This window comes from Eleutherodactylus coqui, chromosome 1 (assembly GCF_035609145.1).
Source record: "Eleutherodactylus coqui strain aEleCoq1 chromosome 1, aEleCoq1.hap1, whole genome shotgun sequence".
NCBI lineage: Eukaryota > Metazoa > Chordata > Amphibia > Anura > Eleutherodactylidae > Eleutherodactylus > Eleutherodactylus coqui.
The window spans coordinates 209,021,648-209,036,856 of NC_089837.1; the positions used below are offsets into that span (position 1 = coordinate 209,021,648).

At 45.6% G+C, this 15,209-nt stretch overlaps 1 protein-coding gene and 2 pseudogenes across 1 annotated transcript in view; 2 read left to right on the plus strand and 1 right to left on the minus strand.

The window, feature by feature from the left end:
• Positions 1–15,209, minus strand: part of ADAT2 (adenosine deaminase tRNA specific 2) — a 628,714-nt gene that overhangs the window by 486,681 nt on the left and 126,824 nt on the right. The window lies entirely within an intron of this gene.
• Positions 3,921–5,391, plus strand: LOC136576365 (rab-like protein 3; annotated as a pseudogene).
• LOC136576430 (rab-like protein 3) lies at positions 7,774–12,238 on the plus strand (annotated as a pseudogene).

Sequence of the window (15,209 nt, forward strand, 5' to 3'; positions counted from 1 at the left end):
CTCCGTCGTTATAAAAAGGACAGGGCTGCTTCAAAATAGAAAGTGTGCAGATTTTGACAATGTTTTGGATGCAGAAATACTGCAGAATTCGCACGTTAATTATCGCCACGTGTAAACATACCCCAGCAGTAATAGTGACCCCCATGGCGGCCCAGCTGTAATAGTGTCCCCCACAGTGGCCCCAGTGGTAATAGTGCAACCCACAGTGACCCCAGCGATTATAATGACATCCTACAGTGGCCCCACTGGTAATAGTGACATCCCACAGCGGCACTAGTGGTTATAGTGACACTGCACAGTGGCCCCAGTAGTAATAATGAAAATTCACTGAAAAGCACCCAAAAATTGATGAATTTATTTATAGTGTTATTAAAATATAACTTTTTTTTACAAATTTTCATTTAAAATAAAATGTAACACACTACCTATAACTCAGCACACACCGGGGACTAGACAGACACTAAAAAAACAAACAAAGAACGGAAAAAAAAGGGAAAAGTGATATAATTATTGATCATATTCAGCCTTTGGATGATAAATTGGTCACGTAGTGATTGAAGTGACACAATTGCTGATGGTATTCAGCCCTCAGATGAGATATATACAGATATCACTATTGGATTTAAAGGGATATAATTAACCATCGTCTCCGATTTATTATGAGACAGTAACAATGAGATTGGGACAATGGTCCTTCACATAGAGGCAATATAAGTGTTAACTGTCCCTTGGAGGATTGTATGCTAATCATCAGAACAAGCCCCTAAAAGCATAGGCCACTGGAGGTCTCAAATTGGTGAATACCAACGTATGAGAATCACCAACCAGTGGCAACTTATGAGGAAAGAAAAAACGTATGATCTCTTGACATGGTGTCTGAAACACACTTTATCCCTTTAGTTTCCTTGTCTGTCCCCTTTTTTCTGTTCTTTGTTTGTTTTTCTAGTGTCTGTCTAGTCCCCGGTGTGTGCTGAGTTATAGGTAGTGTGTCACATTTTGTTTTAAATGAAAATTTGTAATAAAAGTTATATTTTAATAACACTATAAATAAATTCATCAATTTTTGGGTGCTTTTCAGTGAATTTTGATTTCAAGTCTAAAGGACCCCTTTGTCTCTGTGATTTTCAGTAGTAATAAAGACATCTAACAGTGACCCCAGCGGTAATAGTGACATCCCACAGCGGCACTAGTGGTTATAGTGACATTGCACAGTGGCCCCAGTAGTAATAATGACATCTAACAGTGACCCCAGCGGTAATAGTGACATCCCACAGCGGCCCCAGTAGTAATAATGAAATCCCACAGCGGCCCCCAGTAGTAATAGTGACATCCCACTGCAGCCCCCAGTAGTAATGGTGCCCCCCTGAGACCCATATACTTACCCCCTCCTCCTCGTGGAAGCACCGCCACTCCTCTGCTTGGCGCTGCTAGCAGCGCTCATCCCAGGTGCACACTGTGTCGTCAGTGTGCTGCTGGACGCCTCCTCTCCCTGCTCTCACGGAACCTAAGAGGAAACTGAAATCACAATGTGCACCTGGATCAGCACAGCTAGCAGCGCAGGTGAGTGAATACCTGCAGGAGAGCCACGGCTGCTGCCGGTATTCACTGCCGTGATGAACGTCTGACGGCGGCGTTTACCAGCAGGTAGGGCTCTGCGCACCGCCTTTGGCACGCGTGCCATAGGTTCGCCACCACTGCCGTATGGTAACACCACACCACGATGATGATTAATAAAGTGTACATGTGAATGTACTTTTATCTACACAATAAACAGTTTTATTACACACATTGTAACAGTATACAACTTTCTACTTCTCTCTCCCTTAGGAGTTTATCATCTATATTCCAATATCTGCAGATTGAAAACTACATGTTATCAGCCAATGAAAAGCTGATTGCATGTTGCTTACAGCTTCTCTGCTGTCCCCAATCACTTCATTGCTTGTTGATAAAAGTGGTTTTCCGGGCCATAACTATTGATAACATCCTCAGGATAGGCGATCAACAGTTTATCAGAAAGGATCCGCCACTCAGAATCCCCACAGATCAGCTAATTGAAGTGACAGCAGTGCTCGGGTGAGAATCATGTCACTTCAGTCCATACAAGGCACAGCACTGTACATTGCATAGTGGCTGTGCCTCGTATCGCAGCTTATATTCTTATAACGATAAGGGCTGCAGATAAGGGGGTGCTGTGGTTTTGATGAATACCACACAATATGAGCAGGAGATTCTTCATCAACTGGGAGAGGAAAAAGTGTATGAGAGTCTAGATAGAAATCCGACAGAGTGTTTTCAAAAACAATTACGCATCCTTTTCAATGAAGCCTTGGTTGAAGGAGTCATTGATCAGACTCTTGCTAATTATCTGGATGTTGCATACTTTAAAACACCGATAATATATACCCTGTCTAAAATACATAAAAATTAAAAAAAGAACCCTGGGCGGCCCATCGTCCCTGACTCTGACTCTGACTATGATTTTGATTCTTTTGGCAATTGTGTCAATTTAAAAACTGTTTTTTTGTACAGCACACATAAAAATGAAGACTTGCACCTCAAAATGGATACCCCTGTTTGTCCTGTGTTCAGAAACATACCCATTGTGGCCCTAATCTACTTACAGGACACATGGCGAGGCCTATAATGCAGGGAACAGCCGTTGGATTTCAGGGTGCAACTGAATAAATTCCAGGCCGCATTGCCCACTTGTAGAGCCCTTGAGCGGCCAAAACGATAAAGAACCCCCGCAAATGACCTAATTTAGAAAACTAGACCCCTTAATGAATTCCTGTAGGGGTGTACTGCGTATTTTTAACTCTCAGTTTTTGAATGAATCTAAGCAAAGCAGAAGGAAATAATTACGATTTTTTAGTTTTTTGGCAACTGTGTCATTTTAAAAACAATGTACAGCAAATATGTGAATGAAGACTTGCACCCCAAAATGGATACCCCTGTTTGCCCTGTGTTCAGAAACATACCCACTGTAGCCCCAATCTACTTATAGGACACATGGCTAGGCCTATAATGGAGGGAATACCCGTTGGATTTCAGGGCACAACTGAATAAATTCTAGGCCCCATTGCCCACTTGTGCAGAAAAAAATTGACTCCCTAAAAATAATCCCCCCCATCTCCATTTTTTCCCATTCTTTAAATCTTAAATAAAAGTAATAATGTAAACTGCTTGGTATGTCTGAAGACAGGGTTAATTACAGAGGCAGGTTGGGATGGGCACATGGGGCAATTAAACCGGGTATCCCATCTGCTCCCATACTTTTTGGGGGGTACTTCTTGACCTCAGCGGCAAGGATGGGGTGTAAAAAGTGGCGCTCTGTGAGGCTTCATAATCTTGCTGAGGTGCGGCTGTCTCACACAGAAGGTGCTCAGCAGGCTGCTCCTGGAACTGCAGGAAGGCGAGCGTTTCTGGATCTTCTTGTAAATTACGTATTACAGGTAGCGGTCCGAATAATGCCGGACTCACACGGCCGTATGTGGAATCTGCTTACGGAGGCCTGCAGTGGATCCCAGCTTTGAGCCCGGCCGTGGCCCTGCATATGTCCGTGTACTGCGCATAACTGTGTACTCACACAGGCGGTCATGCGCAGTACACCTTTATTTGCTTATATTTCCCGCGCCAACGCTTAGCAATGATGCGGGTACCTGCAACCCGTACACAATGTAGTTGCGTGTAGGCAGCGGGTATATCCGCGACCATGGAGCACAATGGGCTCTGTGTCACGGATATCCGCAGTAAAATAGAACATGCTGCGTTCTGTTTTCTGTAAGTGATTACGTAATTCGGACTCGCTAATTTGAGCGGAATTGTGCAATCCAATACATTTGATTGATCTATGTATTACCGCTGATCAAACGCATGTGGAATTCGCAATTTCTATCCAGTCATGTGAGCCCGGCCTAATGGTAGATCTCTACTTTTTTTATCAAGTGACTGGGGACCGCTCCACGAGGCCAACAGCACTGCTCCAGGCACTTCGTGACTGTTGGTTGCTTGGAGCAAAGAGATTTGAAATTTCCTGGGCTCAGCGGCTCCTGCGAATGTGTCCAACATTTTGCAGGGGGGCGTATGTGCAGAAGCTGGAAAGGTCCATGGAGGATGATCGTATCGGGATTCTAATGCAAATGCAGATGTTTCATCTCCTCGCCCCAATTGCATCAGTGAGGGGAGATGAAACTTCATCTTTTTAAAAAACTTTTATATGATCGCAATTTGATACCGGTGATCACGTGACTAGTAACCGCATATCGCGGCTCCCCGTGACATCTCCGGGCTCTCAGCTACCTTTAGTAGCTAGGAGCAGGGAGATTTTAAATTTCCCTGGCAATCCTTGACTTTTGCCTATGCGTCCGCCATAATGCTGACAGGCGCATGCGCTGAAGTCGGGGTCAGGTCCATGGATAAAGATCTTTGACAACTGGGTGCAGGGAGATTTTGAATTGGCCGGGCTTTCCAGCCTTCTGCGCATGCACGCCACATTGGCACATGTGCAGAAGCCCGTGGTAGGCCCTGATCGCGGGGGAACATCATGGAAGAAGAGGGTGAGTATTTCCACCTCCCCTCATGGATCTGATCTACGAGGGGAGGAGGTGAAACTTTAACTTTTTAAAACTTTTTTTTTCACTTTTCCATGATCACAGCGGTCCCCAATGCCATCTCCTTCCTCCTGGCTACCTTCAGGAGCTGGGAGCCCAGAGCTTCAAATTTGCCGGGGCTCCTGGCCTTCTGTGGTAGCTCCGGGCACCGACAGCATGGAGCTGTCACGTCCATAGCCCACGGGGCTTTAATCCCTGCAGGATGCATGTTTTTACGTTCTCAGGGATTAAAGTCCACTTAGCTAGGACGTAAAGGCACTATGGGCTGGTCACTAAGGGGTTAAAAATGATTGCAATAGCTGGTGCTAGGTAACTCAGGTTTTGGAAAATCGTCTTTGGTCTATTTGCTATGTCATTACCAAGTCCTGGGAAACCCATCATAGACTGTTAGCTGTTTTGTGGACGTCCGGCTTCATGAGTATCGGGAGGGGTCCCCGTAGGAAAATACACTTTATATTGAGTTGTGGGACGTTGGAGGGTCGGTTCGAAGTGCATGCAGCATGAAAAGCACCAGAGCAGTGTTCTACAATGGTGTTAACGGTATTGTCCTCGTTCATGATCTCACAAACAAGAAGACATCTCATAACATGTACCGCTGGTCCTTAGAAGCTTTGAATCGAGATCTGCAGCCAACAGGGATGCTGTGACCAACGGGGACTATGTCCGGGAGCAGTTTGCAAGCAACCAGATCCCTCTGCTGGTGATCAGCACCAAACTAGATCAGATCCCAGAGGCAAAATGGAACAAGGTTCTAAACCACACTGCGTTTTTTGGCTGAGGACAGGGATCACAGGCACTGGCAATACGGGGCGCTGGTATCTGGTGTCCTGTTGCCATGGCAACCAGCCAGGCTCTTTGCGATTATATCGCGAGAGCCCGGCAACTTCACAAAGGGAGCGCGCTCCCTCTGTGAACCCTTCCCATGCCACGATCTACATAGATCGCGTCAGGGAAAGGGTTAACAGCCAGGGGCGCATCTCTGATGCAACCCCGCTGTTGCAGCTGCCGGATAGTGCAGATTGCTTAGGATCTCACGCTATCCCAAGGACGTAAGTTTACGCCTTGTTGCAGTAAGTACCCTGCTGCCAGGACGTAAACTTATACCCTGGAACGAGAAGGGGTTTAAAATGCCTCCACCAAAAAATGCCTCCAGAAAAAAAATGGACTCCCTAAAAATAATCCCCCCATCTCCATTTTTTGCCATTCCCAAAATCTTAGATAAAACTAATAATGTAAGCTGCATGGTATGTCCAAAGACAGGGGGTAATTACAGAGGCAGGTTGGGATGGGCACATGGGGCAATTAAACCGGGTATCCCTCCTGCTCCCATACTTTTTGGGGGGTACTTCTTGACCTCAGCGGCAAGGATGGGGTGTAAAAAGTGGCGCTCTGTGAGGCTTTATAATCTTGCTGAGGTGCGGCAGTCTCACATAGAAGGTGCTCAGCAGGCTGCTCCTGGAACTGCAGGAAGGCGAGCGTTCCTGGATCTTCTTGTAAATTACGTATTACAGGTAGCGGTCCGAATAATGCCGGACTCACACGGCCGTATGTGGAATCTGCTTACGGAGGCCTGCAGTGGATCCCAGCTTTGAGCCCGGCCGTGGCCCTGCATATGTCCGTGTACTGCGCATAACTGCGTCCTTACACAGGCGGTCATGCGCAGTACACCTTTATTTGCTTATATTTCCCGCGCCGCCGCTTAGCAATGATGCGGGTACCTGCAACCCGTACACAATGTAGTTGCGTATAGGCAGCGGGTATATCCGCGACCATGGAGCACAATGAGCTCTATGTCGCGGATATCCGCAGTAAAATAGAACATGCTGCGTTCTGTTTTCTGCAAGTGATTACATAATTTGGACCTGCTAATTTGAGCGGAATTGTGCAGTCCAATACATTTGATTTTTCTGCGTATTACCGCTGATCAAACGCAAGTGGAATTTGCAATTTCTATCCAGTCATGTGAGCCCGGCCTAATGGTAGATCTCTACTTTTTTATCAAGTGACTGGGGACCGCTCAACGAGGCCAACAGCACTGCTCCAGGCACTTCGTGACCGTGGGTTGCTGGGAGCAAGGAGATTTGAAATTTCCTGGGCTCCGCGGCTCCTGCGAATGTGTCCGGCAGTTTGCCGGGGGGCGTATGTGCAGAAGCCGGAAAGGTCCATGGAGGATGATCGTATCGGGATTCAAATGCGGAGGCCTCCGGTGAGATGTTTCATCTCCTCGCACTAATTGCATCAGTGAGGGGAGATGAAACTTACTTCACCTTTTTAAAAAACTTTTAAATGATCGCAATTTGATCCCCGTGACATCTCCAGGCTCTCGGCTACCTCTGGTAGCTAGGAGCAGGGAGATTTTAAATTTCCCTGGCAATCCTTGACTTTTGCGCATGTGTCCGCCATAATGCTGACAGGCGCATGCACTGAAGCCGGGGTCAGGTCCATGGATAAAAATCCCATCGGGGGACAAATCCAAGGACCTTGGGTATGTAATTACATCTCCCCTCACAGATCAATCCGTTAGACGGAGATGAAACTTTAACTTTTTAAACTTTTTTTTTTACACTTTTTAACTCTCTGTGATCACCGTTATCCGATGGTTGGATAACGGTGATCATGTGACCAGGAACCACATATAGCCGTCCCCGGTGACATGTCCCTGCACTCGGCTATCTTTGACAGCCGGGTGCAAGGAGATTTTGAATTTGCCGGGCTCTCCAGCCTTCTGCGCATGCACGCCACATTGGCACATGTGCAGAAGCCCGTGGTAGGCCCTGATCGCATGGGAACATCATGGAAGAGGGGGGGGGGTGAGTATTTTCACCTCCCCTCATGGATCTGATCTATGAGGAGAGGAGGTGAAACTTTAACTTTTTAAAACTTTTTTTTTCACTTTTCCATGATCACGGCGGTCCCCGATGCCATCTCCTTCCTCCTGGCTACCTTCAGGAGCTGGGAGCCCAGAGATTTCAAATTTGCCGGGGCTCCTGGCCTTCTGTGCTACCTCCGGGCACCGACAGCATGGAGCTGTCACGTCCATAGCCCACGGGGCTTTAATCCCTGCAGGATGCATGTTTTACGTCCTCAGGGATTAAAGCCCACTTAGCTAGGATGTAAAGACACTATGGGCTGGCCACTAAGGGGTTAAAAATGATTGCAATAGCTGGTGCTAGGTAACTCAGGTTTTGGAAAATCGTCTTTGGTCCATTTGCTGTGTCATTACCAAGTCCTGGGAAACCCATCATAGACTGTTAGCTGTTCGGCGGATGTCCAGCTTCATGAGTATTGGAATAGGACCCCGTAGGAGAAGACATTTTATATTGAGTTGTGGGATGTTGAAGGGTCGCTGGGAAGTGCATGCAGCATGAAAAGCACCAGAGCCGTGTTCTACAATGGTGTTAACGGTATTGTCCTCGTTCATGATCTCACAAACAAGTAGACATCTCATAACATGTACCGCTGGTGCTTAGAAGCTTTGAATCGAGATCTACAGCCAACGGGGGTACTGGTGACCAACGGGGACTATGACCGGGAGCAGTTTGCAAGCAACCAGATCCCTCTGCTGGTAATCGGCACCAAACTAGATCAGATCCCAGAGGCAAAATGGAACAAGATTCTAAACCACACTGCGTTTTTTTTTGCTGAGGACAGCGATCACAGGCACTGGCAATACAGGGCGCTGGTGTCCTGTTGCCATGGCAACCAGCCAGGCTCTTTGCGATTATATCGCGAGAGCCCGGCAACTTCACAGAAGGAGCGTGCTCCCTCTGTGAATCCTTCCCATGCCGCGATCTACATAGATCACGGCAGGAAAGGAGTTAACAGCCAGGGGCGCATCTCTGATGCAACCCCGCTGTTGCAGCTGCCGGATAGTGTGAGATTGCTTAGGATCTCACGCTATCCCAAGGATGTACGTTTACGCCTTGTTGCAGTAAGTACCCAGCTGCCAGGACGTAAACTTATACCCTGGAACGAGAAGGGGTTTAAAATGCCTCCACCAAATGTCCGGCTTCATCATTGTGTCATATGTGATGGATCTTGAGTCCCAAACAGCCTCACCCGAACCAAAGATTGTGAAACAAATACACAAGACACTTTCATTTGGTGTTTAATTGACAACATTTTATTTGAAATAACATTATATTTTTATTCAGTGTCTCAAATGTAAGATCAGACCAATTGCTATAAGAAGACACTGAAAATGGCGCATCCCCGACTCACAAAGAGTCATCATCCAGCACTCAGGAGAGGAAAAACCCCCTGTGGAGGAAACCTCTGGGGAGCCATGGCTGGAGGACGGCCCTCCATCTGGGCTTAAGGGGTTAATGCCAATATGTAACAGCATCTTTTATCAGAATTGATACATTTTATCATACTTACAGTAATACATCCTATAACAGAACATTACATATGACAGTTATTAGTAAACAAGGCGAGGGCAAAGCAGAGGCCCCGTGTGATGCCTAATGGAGATATCGAAATGTGACCTCTCCGGGCAGCGGATACTGGATATGACGGAGATCTGGCTGCAGCATCTGTCACCCCATGGATCGCTAGGGATAATAGACATGATCTGGCTGGCTGCGCAGTTATGGCTGATCGGGCTGGCTAGGTAAATATGGCTGATCTGGCTGGCTAGGCGGGTGTCCCCTCCTCCCTCACAGATGGTGAAGCTCCAGGTCTCCAGACACACCAAGCACCACGCTGCATCTGGCCGTATCCCCTTCCGTCATGGAGTTTTCTTGGATAGGCTCTTTATGACATAGGCCTAGCTGTGGATGACATCAGCACAGTTGCCGTGGTTACTGCAGGTGTTTATCACCAAGGCCTCATCCACTTGAAGTCACCCATAATTAACTGTTTAATGACTGGTACTCTCTTTTCTACAGAAGCCTATTAAAAAAATAAAATAAAATGATTGCAATGTAAAGTAGGTATGGTAAGTGTTAACCCCTTAGTGACAAAGCTTTTTAGTTTTTTTTTATTTTCGTTTTTTCCTCCCCCCTTTTAATAAAATCGTAACTCCTTTATTTATACATCGATGTAGCTGTATGAGGGTTTGTTTTTGCGGGCCGAGTTGTATTTTTCAATGGTATTAGTTAATGTACCATATAATGTACTGGAAAAACGTTAAAAAAAATTCTAAGTGGAGAGAAATAAAGAAAAAATCAAATTGGTACGTCTTATTTCTACGGCGCACAAACTGCAACAAAAATGACATGATAACTTTATTCTATGGGTCAGTGCGATTACTACGATACCAAACATATATTTCTTGCCTTTGTTTTACTACTTGTATTTTTTTCAACGACTTTTAATTTTTTTAATAATCATTTTCTGCCGCCATCTTCTGTGCGCAATAACTTTTTTATTTTTCTGCTGACATAGTTGTGCGATGGCTCATTTTCTGCAGGACATCCTGTAGTTTGCGTTGGTACCATTTTGGAATACATACCACTTTTTGTTCGCTTTTTATTGAATTTTTTTTGTGGAAACAGAGTGACCAAAAACTTGTGTGAACAGCCTCATTGAAATGAATGGGAGCGTTGTACAGCGTTTAGTGCTGGAAAAGCAGCGCTAAATGCTTTAGAAAGATGTGGCTTGGTGTTTTTTTGGAATGTCTAGAATGAATTATTGGATTTACAATGATAGGCATTCTGCCATGACAGCCCTAAGGCCTTTCAGAAGGCCGAGGCTGCCATGACACCCGCACGACTCCCTCCGACTTCATCGTAGGGGGCTGTACGGGATGATGTTCAGGGGATTTAAATGCTGCTGTCAGAATTGATTAACTGCTCCGATGAGCAGTTTATCACACCTGTTGCTACTTGGTGTCGGCTGTAAGAAACAGCCCGTGCCTGCGATGTATGGAGGGAGATCGCCTCGTAATCATTTTTCATAAATAGACCACCGATACAGGCCATTGCAGGTGACATTATCTGTCCTCAGCGTTATCACTGTGTTCTCTGTGCTGTTACATAGGACTGCAAGTGACATCTGCTGTACTACAGTATATCATCTGTTCTCAGCGTTATCACTGTATTCTCTGTGCTGTTACATAGGACTTCAGGTGACATCATTATCTGTCCTCAACGTTATCACTGTGTTCTCTGTGCTGTTACATAGCACTGCAGGTTACATCTGCTGTACTACAGTACATAATCTGTCCTCCGTCTTATCACTGTGTTCTCTGTGCTGTTACATAGGACTGCAGGTGACATCATCTTCTTTCCTCAGCGTTATCACTGTGTGTTCTCTGTCGTGTTATATAGGACTGCAAGTGACATCATTATCTGTCCTCAGCATTATCACTGTGTTCTCTGTGCTGTTACATTGGAGAGCAATTTAACAGTACTGTACTGTACTAGTGTATTACACGTCGCTGATGATGGAGAAGGGTGGGTTGCACTAGCAGCAGAAGGAGGAGGAGATGCCAAGCAGGAGATCACATGGGTGCAGCAGCAAGGTCACGTGGGCCGGCACATGCCTGTGATATTAGAGTCAACCAATGTTAGTAGAGAAAAAATTTTGGCTAAAAAACAGCCTTACATGAAATCGGCCTTAGTAGATGTCAATGCTAGTAGAGGTTTTACTGTGTATACTCGTATATATATATGAAATTAGACTGTGATAGTACGATGAGTTCACTGTAGTTGAGAGACTATACTTGATTCTGCAAAGACTGGCAAATCGATACAATGTTACCAGAATCCTACAGTCTTGTGTTGCCAAGTGTTATATTAATAAAGTATACAAAACTGTGTTACAACACTGAAGCCTGCATGTTACCTGAAGTGTTTGTATTATTGAAACCCACACGCCAGTTGAAGTGCCCGTACTGTTGATTCATGTACACTGCTTAACTACAGTCTGTGAAACTAACAGTGACTGTACCACTAATTGGCTGCCAAGTAAAGAGTGTTAAAACTTGCTGCAATGTTTGCTTCGTCTTGTAGCTCTCCTTCAAGGCGGGACACCCCCACAGATGACCAGTTGTAGTGCCATTGCTGACTAGGAGGAGAAGAAAGGCAAGACTCCAGTGGACAAAAGGGCACAAAATGGAATCACTGAGCAGTGGAAAAACATTACCTGATCAAATGAATCCAGATTACTGTTGCACCGTGCTGATAGGAGGGACAGAATGAGGCACAAGCAGCATGGAGTGATGAACCCTTCCTACTAGGTGTCAGGCTGGTAGAGGTGGATAATGGTGTTGTGACTGTTTTCTTGCACACGCTGGGTCCTCTGATGCGTAGGGATGGATGCTATGATGAATTGGCATAGCCTGAAGGTCAAAGGTGGCTCAACACGCTACTAGATCGGTCTTTCTAAGAAAGTGGCCATTCAGTGTATGTGGTCCAATATACAGTACTAAAGAACTCCAAAGAGCCTGTTAGAAGAAGCTAGGTTTATACTGCAGCAAGAGATAGGGTGTTGAACAAGCAAGTAGGCTGATATCAGGTAATTTCTGCTTACCTCTCTGGATTCAGGACTACGTCTGCAGCCAGCCCATCGCCAAGGTTGCTTATTGTAATGCCTCTGTGCTGTCTCTGCAAGAACTCCATACTCAGTACTCTGTCTATCACCCTCCTACACACTGGAGGGAAATGGGCATCCAAATATAGACTGCTAGAAAAATATAGGTGACTCAACTTTCTGTGCCACATGCACCCCCAAGCTGCCCTGCTATTTTGGTTTCCCACTGACTGTAACAACCAGGCTATGGCTACTTTAATACCCTATGACAGTGATGACAAACCTTTTAGGGCTCATGTCCACGGGCAAAATAAGAATTAAAATCCGCAGCGGATTTTAACTCTTCTTCTGCCCGCGGATCCGCACCCCATAGGGATGCATTGACCACCCGCGGGGTAGATAAATACCCGCGGATGGTCAATAAAAGGGATTTAAAAAAAAATGGAGCATGAAAAAATCTGGACCATGCTCCATTTTCATGCGGGTCTCCCGCGGGGACGGCTCCCGCGGGCTTCTATTGAAGCCTATGGAAGCCGTCCGGATCCGCGGGAGACCTAAAATAGGAATTTAAAAGAATTACTCAACCGGAGCGGGCGCGGAAGGTCTTCGCTTCCTCACGGCCGGATCTTTGTTGCTTCGGCTCGGCGGATGTGCCCGGCGGCCGAAAAAGAAGATCCGGCCGTGAGGAAGAGAAGGCTTTCCCCGCCCGCTCCGGATGGGTAAATGCTTTTAAATTCCTATTTTCAGCGCTCATGTCCGCGGGGCAGGAGGGACCCGCTGCAGATTCTCCATGGAGAATCTGCAGCGGATCTGATTTTCCCCGTGGACATGAGGCCTTAGAGACTGAGTGCCCAAACTGCATCCCAAAACCCACTTATTTATTGCAAAGTGCCAACAGTTCAGGGGGCGGGGCTTATCACGATGTATGATTTTTACCTCCGTCGTTATAAAAAGGACAGGGCTGCTTCAAAATAGACAGTGTGCAGATTTTGACAACTTTTTGGATGCAGAAATACTGCAGAATTCGCACGTTAATTACCGCCACGTGTAAACATACCCCAGCAGTAATAGTGACCCCCATGGCGGCCCAGCTGTAATAGTGTCCCCCACAGTGGCCCCAGTGGTAATAGTGCAACCCACAGTGACCCCAGCAATTATAATGACATCCCACTGTGGCCCCACTGGTAATAGTGACATCCCACAGTGGCACTAGTGGTTATAGTGACATTGCACAGTGGCCCCAGTAGTAATAGTGATCTCCCACAGCGGCACTAGTGGTTATAGGGACATTGCACAGTGGCCCCAGTAGTAATAGTGATCTCCCACAGCGGCACTAGTGGTTATAGTGACATTGCACAGTGGCCCCAGTAGTAATAGTGATCTCCCACAGCGGCACTAGTGGTTATAGTGACATTGCACAGTGGCCCCAGTAGTAATAGTGATCTCCCACAGCGGCACTAGTGGTTATAGTGACATTGCACAGTGGCCCCAGTAGTAATAGTGATCTCCCACAGCGGCACTAGTGGTTATAGTGACACTGCACAGTGACCCCAGTAGTAATAATGAAAATTCACTGAAAAGCACCCAAAAATTGATGAATTTATTTATAGTGTTATTAAAATATAACTTTTATTACAAATTTTCATTTAAAATAAAATGTAACACACTACCTAGAACTCAGCACACACCGCGGACTAGACAGACACTAAAAAAACAAACAAAGAACAGAAAAAAAAGGGAAAAGTGACATAATTATTGATCATATTCAGCCTTTGGATGATAAATTGGTCACGTAGTGATTGAAGTGACACAATTGCTGATGGTATTCAGCCCTCAGATGAGATATATACAGATATCACTATTGGATTTAAAGGGATATAATTAACCATCATCTGCAATTTATTATGAGACAGTAACAATGAAATTGGGACAATGGTCCTTCACATAGAGGCAATATAAGTGTTTACTGTCTCTGATTGGAGGATTGTATGCTAATCATCAGAACAAGCCCCTAAAAGCATAGGCCACTGGAGGTCTCAAATTGGTGAATACCAACGTATGAGAATCACCAACCAGTCGCAACTTATGAGGAAAGAAAAAACGTATGATCTCTTCTCTTGACATAGTGTCTGAAACACACTTTATCCCTTTAGTTTCCTTGTCTGTCCCCTTTTTTCTGTTCTTTGTTGGTTTTTTTAGTGTCTGTCTAGTCCCCGGTGTGTGCTGAGTTATAGGTAGTGTGTCACATTTTATTTTAAATGAAAATTTGTAATAAAAGTTATATTTTAATAACACTATACATAAATTCATCAATTTTTGGGTGCTTTTCAGTGAATTTTGATTTCAAGTCTAAAGGACCCCTTTGCCTCTGTGATTTTCAGTAGTAATAAAGACATCTAACAGTGACCCCAGCGGTAATAGTGACATCCCACAACGGCACTAGTGGTTATAGTGACATTGCACAGTGGCCCCAGTAGTAATAATGACATCTAACAGTGACCCCAGCGGTAATAGTGACATCCCACAGCGGCCCCAGTAGTAATAATGACATCCCACAGCAGCCCCCAGTAGTAATAGTGACATCCCACTGCAGCCCCCAGTAGTAATGGTGCCCCCCTGAGACCCATATATTTACCCCCTCCTCCTCTAGTGCCACTCCTCTGCTTGGCGCTGCTAGCAGCGCTGATCCCAGGTGCACACTGTGTCGTCAGTGTGCTGCTGGACGCCTCCTCTCCCTGCTCTCACGGAGCCTAAGAGGAGACTGAAATCACAGTGTGCACCTGGATCAGCAACTGGGAGAGGAAAAAGTGTATGACAGTCTAGATAGAAATCCGACAGAGCGTTTTCAAAAACAATTACGCATCCTTTTCAATGAAGCCTTGGTTGAAGGAGTCATTGATCAGACTCTTGCTAATTATCTGGATGTTGCATACTTTAAAACGCCGATAATTTATACCCTGTCTAAAATACATAAAAATTAAAAAAAGGACCCTGGGCGGCCCATCGTCCCTGATTGTGACTCATTGTTTGAGAATATCTCCACGGAAAAAAGTATGATTTCGATTCTTTTGGCAATTGTGTCAATTTAAGAACTGTTTTTTTGTACAGCACACATAAAAA